At 35.8% G+C, this 9784-nt stretch overlaps 1 long non-coding RNA gene across 1 annotated transcript; it reads right to left on the reverse strand.

Moving 5' to 3' along the window:
• Window positions 1-382: 382 nt before the first annotated feature.
• LOC125475896 lies at window positions 383-1267 on the reverse strand. The gene is made up of 2 exons (XR_007257257.1): window positions 1037-1267; window positions 383-620 (listed from the first exon to the last, which is right to left on the reverse strand). It is a non-coding gene; the product is annotated as an uncharacterized LOC125475896 (long non-coding RNA).
• Window positions 1268-9784: the final 8517 nt, after the last annotated feature.

Consider the following 9784-nt stretch of genomic DNA (forward strand, 5'->3'; position numbering starts at 1 on the left):
TAATAAGAACGTAATACTCCCCTGATTGAAGAATGAACTCTCTTTAGTGCAGCGTCAAAAGCGTGCTGATAACATGCTTATGTATAATTTACTAAACAATTATGGACGCCAGATAGAAAGGGAAGGTGGCATAGAGAGAGAAAGAGAGAGATGTGTAATTGTGAGGTGTGTTATATTCCACCCCATTTTGCCTTTATTTATAGTAGTAGGGAAGGTTAATTCCTTACCTTTTAGGATTACAACTTTTAATAGATAAATTTACACAATCACATTCCTAATCTAATAGGACTGCAACATAGATAATTTTTTTTTTTTTTTTGTTAAAAAAAAATTAACATCTTTCCATGCTCAACTTCACCAAAAAAAAAAAAAAAAAAATCTATTTCACCCTTGAATAAAACTGAAGAAGGGAAAAACAAAAATAAAATCTCTTTCCACATCCAATGGAATTCTCTTCATCCTAAAAGCCAGTGGCAATTTCAAATCAAACCCCTTCAGCATAAAGATCCACGTTTCACGGCAGCTGCGTTTGTCCTCCACATCACAATCTTTGACTTCGAACAGCGTTCATACAACATGAAGGCTCCCTCTTCATCTCAATACCTTCCCTTCCGCCGCCTCTGCAACCCATTGGTGTTAACTTTTGTAAAAATTGAATTCGATAAAACTGGAAAAATGGTTGAAAGAATTTGATGAAGCAGACAAAAGGAATTTTGAGAAATCTTGCAGAGAGAGTTCGTTGCTCTCTAGTGCGTTGGATTCACACGAGTCTACGAGCTAACAAACCCCATGTGAGCAGCACATGCTTCACTTAAACCTTCTAACAGAAAAGACAGGTGGCACAATACAGGCTATTAAGATGTTTTAATCTTAGTTGTGCATGGCAGCCAAGAGTTCAAGCTATAACTAAGAGTTTTACAGAAATCTTGAAATCCAAGAAATCTTCATCAACAAGCTTATTCTCCAACAATTGGATGAAGTCATCAAATGCCAATTCATGACTAAATGGAAATTTATGAAGTAGAAACGCCTGTACCTTTTTCAATCATCTGAATTCGACTCCACCATATCCTATTTTCAACTTTGCAACTAATTTCAGTGGCTTGAAGTAGGGTTGACAATTTATCTTTGGAAGTTCCGATATGTTGCTCTCCATGTTCCTTAAGAATTGATCAGTCCTCCAACCTTGCATTTAACTTAATTATAAATACTAAACTTCTAATGGAAAACAAAAAGAACTAAGGGTAGGTTTGAAAACCGAATTAAACCTAACCAAACTGAAGTTAATAAAACGGCATCGTTTTGCAATTCTACTCAACCTCATGTATACAATTGTTTACGACGTGCATTATTTTCATGCAAGCCAATAATTCTACTCAACCCCTTGTGTGCACGGTGTGACACCCCGTACGTGTAATTTAAGAGAAGAAGATCACGTGCATGGTTTTGGTCCCAAAAGTACTAGTGGGCCGACAGTTGACAAAACAACACCATCAGGTGGAGAGATTTTTCAGTGTAATTGGCATACGAGGTGGTACATCACGTGTTATTATATAAAAATGGTGGGATATGTGTGTTAAAAAGTTAATAATTTCAAAAATAAAATTTCCCACCATTTAATCAACTAGTAGAAGGAAATTATTAGCTAATTTTAGTATTTTACCAATGTTCCAAAGCAGCATTAAGAGGGAAAATTGAAAGTGAAATACATTTTATCCAGTATGAAAGTAAAGTGAAATACGTTTTTGTGTCATGTGATGCAGGAAATTGTGGAAACTGGACTCGTAGTGACTCTGACGACATGGTTTGTACATTTACGTGGGTCATAGTTTGTATTAACTTTTAACCTCTGGTTGTACTTCTTGTGTCTTTGTTGCAAGATGAGAGATTATATGTGGGGAGGTATATATGGTTTTTTATTAAATTTTGGGAATTGTTATTGGCACTTCAAAAATCTCATTTTGTATTCTAAATTTTCTATAATTAGAAAGAAAAATATACTTGTAAAAAGTGTAAAATGAGATTTTTAGAATATTAATAACAATTCCCTAAATTTTTTGTTTTGTTCAATAATCTCTTTTCTTTATTTTTTCCAGTCACATTTCCGTCCGTGTAGTTATTTTGTTACATTTCAATCCTTGTAGTTTCATTCCATTAGCTCTGTTGGTTCAATCCCTCAAATAAGGCAAAATATCTTTCTCTAATTTTGGTTTTTAGAATGAGAATATGAGCACGAATATGGATGGATCAAGTTGGTTAACAAATTGGACAAAAGTTCAGGCGGTGAACTGCTCCAGCTAAGAGTAAAATTGGATGATGAAGAGTAGATTTTTTTTTTTTTTTTGGTAAATGCTAAATAATACCATCTGCTTGTGGCAGGATAAAAAACCAACTTATACTAGGGTTTAGAAAACTAATACCATGTAAAACTATAGGGTTATAATGGGATGATTTATATTGGCGTAAGTCTATATTTTAGAAGAAAAGGAATGTAAATATTTTGTAATTATTAGAGTCATGTTATAGGAAGGATATTGCACATGTCCTTTATTATTGTTTCCTTTTGTAATAAAGATTGTATGTACTTTTATTCAAGATTATGGAATACAGAAAAGTTAATCCGTAAAATTCTATTTGGCATCAGTGCTAGGTTTGCCATAACCCTAGAAACTGTAAAACAATATTTTCTTCCGCTGCTGTGTTCGGTTGACTTGTTCCTGCGATGCTCATTGTAGAAATCGGTCAGTCCGTGTATATTGGATTTGCAGCAATGTGATCTTGTTGCTGCCGTGCGTGATGTTGTGCTTTTGCAATTGTGTCGTGTATTGGTGTGTTTGTTTTACAATTGATGTTGCTTGTAATCGCGATTCGTAATTGCTGTGATATCTGCCCATGTAAGAGCTACAAACGTGGATTTCTGCTTGATGCCTTATTGCAGCGTGTAAAGTTGTGTTGGTAAAAAAAAAAAAAAGGAATTGATGCGGCTGCTTGCTACCTTGGGCAACATGTGAAACCATGTGGTCTTGTCTTTTCCGTGAGTGTTGCTTCAAAGGAAGTAATAGTTGCTGATTGTTTTCGACATAGAGAATTGTCACAACAATATTGTATACTTGTCATCGTGCTTTCCTGTTTCAATTACCGCTTATTGGTATAATTGTTGCATATCAGTAATTATCGTGTACTGTAGTCTCATTTGTTATTACAATGACCAATACCGGTTGGATTTTAGATTCCGGTGCAATGGATCATATGATGTATGATAGAATTTTGTTTCAGTCTATGAAAGATCCTCATAGGAAGTTGTGGCAACTGCCAATGGTACTACTGTTGCTGTTGTTGGAGCGGGAACAATGTCTCTTACACCCTCTCTTCCTTTACATAATTGTTTATTGGTTCCTTCATTGTCCTATCACTTATTATATGTACCTCAAGTCACTGAACAATTAGATTGTGTTGTATTAATATATCCTTCATTTTGCTTGCTTCAGGATATTTAGACAAAGGAGATCATTGGGCATTGCACTAAGAAGGATGGGCTATATTATGTGGATTACGTGGTTCCTGGAAGAGCTAATTTGGTTTATGCGTCACATAATAGTAATCTACAAAAGGTATTGTTATTGCATCGTCGTTTGGGGCATGCATCGTTTGGTTATTTGAAACATATATTACCTGATCTGTTCAGTGGTATTGAAGACTTAGAATTGAAATGTGACATATGTATTTTAGCCAAAAGTCATTGTGCTTCATTCCCTCCAAGTATGAATAAAAGATCTTCTCCGTTTGCGCTAGTACACTCTGATGTGTTGGGGCCTTCCCCTGTTAGACCATCTCCAATGGTGACCTAAAACCTAAAAATATTTAGCCCCGAAAATTTAGGTTTTAGCCCAGAAACAATTTTTTTGCTCCAACCCTTCTGGCCTAAAATTTTAGCCCGAGATTATCAAAGAATGAATTAAGGCTATTTTTTTTTAAATTAACTTTTTTTTTAAAAAATTTTTTTTGTAAACTATTCTAAATTAATTATATGAACATTTAAACCTAAAAATATTTAAATTCCGATAAATTTTGAAAAATCACTAAATCAATACATAAAAATCATGATAAACCACATAAATTTAATACAAACGACATTTAATAAACCACATAAACTTAATACAAATGACAATTAATAAACCACATAAACTTAAAAAAAAAAAAAAAAAAAAAAGAAGACAATTAATAAACCACATAAGCTTAATACAATCGAAAACTCATAAACTTAATAATGATATCCACCATCTTGACTTGGTGATGGACTTGGGTGGTATTCTTGAGATGAATCATCATCTTGAAATATACTCCTTGAGGCATTCCTTTGTAAAATGTCATTTTGCTTACCAAGTATTTCTTCCTCTCTGGAGTGTATTTGTCGAGGTTCTCCATCATCAAATTAATTTCGAACCTTTCTTACTCCCTATCCCCTTGTTCCTTCATGGCCAAACGCATTTGGGCCGATTCTTCTTGCTAAGAGATATTGTTTTCATTCATTCTTACCATTTCGCTAGCAAATTGTGAACGTATCGGATCTTGAGACTTCCTTTTTCTCTTTGCTTCCTTTTGCTTATCTCTACCCTGAGGGCCTTGCAAAAGAAGAAGTTGGGGTCATTTGTTCGACACCTTCATTGTCGGTAAAATTCACACCTTCATTGACATCATTTGGAGGTGGGGCTTCGCTATGAAATAATCTTCCACATTGTTGGTTCGCATCAGTTCCCCACCTCGGACAATCCTTGAGGATGTTCCAAGCATGATGCAACTTAAAAGCTTGATTTTTTGGTGTAGTTCTTGTCTTGTAAATTGCCATTGCTTTGTCACCCTATACAACAAATACATAAAAACAATTAGTTGCAAAATACTATTATGTACATGACAACTAAAATATCAACAAAGAAACTCACAATTTCTGAGGAGCTCCTTCCACTAGGCATGTCAACCGTGGCTCTCTCCAAACTTCCCTTCCACAAAGTGCACGCTTTGTTGATAATCTTCCACCGATCATAAACACCACCAACTTCCCTTCGACCGGCATTGGAGTTTTCATGGAACTTATCAATGATTTTACCCTACAAAACCTTTCTATTTTGATTCATGCCGATGGCACCATCTTCGCTAATAGAAATCCATGCCAAACATAAAGCAATATCTTCGTCAAAAGTCCAATTAAGACCTCTAACATGCTCTTTTGCCATCTTGAAAAATTTGGAAATGAGAAGAAATGGTAGAAAGAAAAATTGGAAGAATTGTAGGAGAAAAGTGAGTTTTGTGTGGATGTTTGAACAAATACATAGGTATTTATAGAGTTTTTGGTCGAATTTTAAGTTAAATATTTTTTTTTAATTATTTTAGCCGTTGGATTTAAATTTGGACTGTTAGATCTTTTTTTTTTTTTTTTACCGTTAGATTTGATTATATTCGATCTAAGCCGTTGGATTCAATAAATATATAAATATAAAACTAAAAAATAATAATTTGAACCTGAACCATTGGATTAACCAACGATCCATTTAAATCCAGCCGTTGGGCTACATAATTGGCTGACACCCGGGGGACAACCCCACATGGATGGGCCTGGCTTATCTTTCTCTCCAGTGTGTGCAGGCTGATTTTGCTTTATGGGCGATTGGAAGCTAGGCAGTGGGCTTCACAACCCCTGTTTCAGTCTCAGTTGGTGGGGCCCATTTTGCTTTGTGGCCTAAAATTGGGCTGGTATTTGGCCTTAGAATTATAAGTTTTAGGTTTTAGGTTTTAAGTTAATTTTAGGTTATAGGTTGGGGTGGGTTTTTTTGGGTTTGGGGAGGAGGGGGAGAGGGGGGAAGGGAAATTTTGGGTTTTAGGTCATTGTTGGAGAAGGTCTTAGTACTACTACAAGAATTAGGTGGTTTGTTACTTTCGCGGATGATTGCATTCGTATGACGTGGTTGTATGTGTTGAAAAATAAAAGTGAGGTTTATGATGTGTTTTGTCTGTTTCAACAGATGATTAAAACTCAATATTCCTCTGATATTAAATTTTTACGTTCTAGCAATGGTGGAGAGTACATAAATTCTGAGTTATCCCTGTTTCTACAAGATCGTGGAATTATTCATCAAACCACATGTTCGTATACTCCACACCAAAATGGGGTTGCTGAGAGGAAAAATCATCATATCTTGGAAACTACTCGTGCCTTGCTTATTGGTGCGTCTGTGCCTAAACAGTTTTGGCCTGAAGCCGTTACCTACGCCGTGTATGTGATTAATTGTATGCCATCCCGGGTTGTGGACTTTCGTACACCTCTCTAAGTGTTGACAGAATTTGTTCCTATAATGTCCACTAATACTCTCACTCCTCGTGTGTTTAGATGTGGAGCCTATGTTCATATTCACAAGATTCATCGTAGTAAATTAAATCCATGTGCTCTCAGGTGTGTCTTTCTTGGGTTTGCTCCCCAACAAAAAAGGTATAAGTGATACCACCATGAAACTCGCCATATGTATGTGACCATGGATGTTACTTTCTCGGAATTCGAGTATTTTTATGCTTCGATTCCATCACCTTCTGATCACCAGGGGGAGAATACTAATGGTGATCTTGGGTGGTTGGAGATACCAAACAATGTAATATGTAGCTCAGGGGGATCGTGTGTTGAAAATGAAAATTGTGAAGGCTGTCGGCAAGACACTGCCGAGAATGAAGACAATGAAGACAGTGAGGGCTCTTGGTAACAACCTGCCGAAAATTGGACTACTGTTCAACTACAGGGCACCGAAACAGTTGATGCTTCTTAGCAATAATCTGCCGAGTATGATGCAGAATATCGGCAGAAGTCTGCCAAACCAGCAGCTACCAAACCCGTACCCCTTTCTCTCGAGCTTAATCATGCCACCCAATGTGTCTTCTTTGAATATTCCTGAGGTAAGTACAATTGATACTCATGTAACTAATCCGGATAATATTATAAGTACGTATAAGTTGCCGCCAAGGTCAAATCATGGTGTTCCTCTTGATAGGTTTTCTTCTGAAGGAAAAATGAAGTATCCAATGGCTAATTATGTGTCATACTCGTACCTTGCACCGGAACGTCAAGCCTGGGTAAATAATATGGAAACAATCCAAGCACCACCTTTACAATCAAATACAAGGCAAACGGATCAGTAGACAAGTATAAAGCAAGGTTATTAGCAAAGGGTTATACATAAACTTATGGTGTTGATTATCAGGAAACTTTTTCACTAGTAACAAAGATGAATACAGTACGAGTTCTTATTGCTTTAGCTGCAAATTTGAATTGGCCACTGAAACAGTTTGATGTAAAAAATGCTTTTCTTCATGGGCACTTGGAAGAAGAAGTATATATAGATTTTCCTCCAGGGTATAATGCCGAAGGGAAAACCGGAGTATGTAGGTTGTGAAAGTCACTTTACCGGCTTAAGCAATCACCTCTTGCATGGTTTGGTAGATTCACTCAAGTTATGAGGAGGATTGGGTATTATCAAAGTCACTCTGATCACACGTTATTTGTGAAACGAAAAAGTGGCAAAGTGGCGGCCTTAATTATTTATGTGGATGACATGATAATAATGAGTGATGATTCGGAGGAGATGATGAAATTAGAACAAAGTCTTGCCGCTGAATTTAAGATGAAGACTTTGGGAGATTTGAAATATTTCCTTGGAGTGGAAGTCGCCCGGTCATCTAGAGGTATTTTCTTGTCTCAACGTAAATATGTTCTGGATTTACTAAAGGAAATAGGCATGCTGAGATGTAAGCCTGTGGACACTCCCATCACAGAGAAACATTATTTGGGGATTTATCCAGATCAGGAACTGGTTGACAAAGGTAGATATCAAAGGCTAGTGGGGAGGCTGATTTATTTGTCTCACACTCGTCCAGATATTGCCTATGTCGTAAGTGTGGTTAGTCAGTTTATGCACTCACCAAGTATGGATCATATGGCGGTAGTAATGAGAATCTTGGCATATTTGAAGTCTGCCCCGGGAAAGGGAATTTTGTATGAACATCATGGATATATGAGGATTAAGGGATTTACTGATGGTGATTGAGCAGGTGATGTGACTGACAAACGGTCTACATCTGGGTATTTGACATTTGTTGGAGGTAATTTGGTTACGTGGTTGAGCAAGAAGAAGAATGTGGTGTCACGGTCCTCTGCCGAAACCGAGTATAGGAGTGTGGCACATGGTGTGTGTGAGATCCTTTGGTTACGAAAGTTGCTTTGGGGTCTTGGTTTTAAACAGAAGAAGGCGATGAAATTGTATTGTGACAATAAGTCTGCTAGAGCAATAGCTAAGAATTCGGTACAGCATGACAGGACTAAGCATGTTGAGGTTGATAGACATTTTATCAAAGAAAAGCTAGAAAAGAAGATTGTGTCAATACCGTTCGTGAACTCAGAGGAACAACTTGCGGATATCCTTACTCATGTCATGTGTAGTAGGAGGTTCGATGACTCACTTATCAAGTTGAGCATGTGTAACATCTATGCTCTAACTTGAGGGGGAGTATTGGTGTAAGTCTATATTTTAGGAGAAAATGAATGTAAATATTTTGTAATTATTAGAGTCATGTTTTAGGAAGGATATTGTGACCTTTATTTTTGTTTCCTTTTGTAACAAGGATTGTATGTACTTTTATTCAAGATTATGGAACACAAAAAAGTTAAGCCGTAAAAGGGTAGGAAAAAGATTCATTAGCCTATAATAAGAAAGCTAAGTAATTAATTAGTTGATGGTGAGCCTTGGAGCAATAGAAAGGTTGCTCTGTTGTGACTGAAAGATCACGGGTTCGAGTTGTGAAAATGGTCTCTTTGCAAAGAAAGGGTAAAGTTTGTACGATAAATGTTCTCCCCCTTCCCCCACCCTTTTTCAAAGTGGAAAGCTTTGTTGGCTTGGAACACCTATCTTGATTATATCTCTCTTGTCCTATCCACCCTTATTAGTAGGCGAAATTCAGTGGCTTTATACATGCCACCTCTTTTTTGGTTATTATGAAAAAGGTTTTTGTTAAGGATGGGGTTGTTCCTGTGTCCATATTTTATGCCAAATAATTTGACAAAATAAGATACTTATATTAATTAACTCCCAATATCCACAACAAAACAAGCTAAGATACTTAAATTAATTAACTTCCATAATCCACAACAAAACAAGCTAAGAATCAATTTTATCATTGGTCCATAGTGCATGGTAATATAGAATCTTTACGTCGCCAACTAACTACAACATTGAGTTCGCTTACATTTATAATTATATTTTTAGAAAACTTCATTTAATCCTTAAAAAAGATGAGTTTTAGATTATAACTTTGTGTAAGATTAAAATCCAATTTTAGTCCCTAGTACATTTAATCATCTCATTTATTAGTTATATTTTGATGTTTTATTTATCTTTTTATTCCTATTTAATGTATTAATTACATTGAAATTTAATTTTCATTTCATTTATCATAATATTTTAATGTCTACATTTAGGCAACTAATTTTTTTTTTTTTTTTTTTATAATATATAGTCCGATAACAATTTTGTATGTTCTTCATCTATACAAACATATACATGCATTTCCGTACATACATTTTGGTATACACATTTGAGTTTATTTATTTATTTATTTTAATACAACGATATATTTTACACTAAGGCGAGGAGGGTTCGGCTAAGCTACACAATAGACAACTTAATTTGGTATCGAATTCACCATCTACGAGATTCGAACCTAATACCTCTCATTTGAGTATTGACTTTCA

The sequence above is a fragment of a genome, unplaced genomic scaffold (assembly GCF_019419815.1).
Source record: "Pyrus x bretschneideri cultivar Hongxiangsu unplaced genomic scaffold, Pyrus_bretschneideri_v1 Contig17, whole genome shotgun sequence".
Lineage (NCBI taxonomy): Eukaryota > Viridiplantae > Streptophyta > Magnoliopsida > Rosales > Rosaceae > Pyrus > Pyrus x bretschneideri.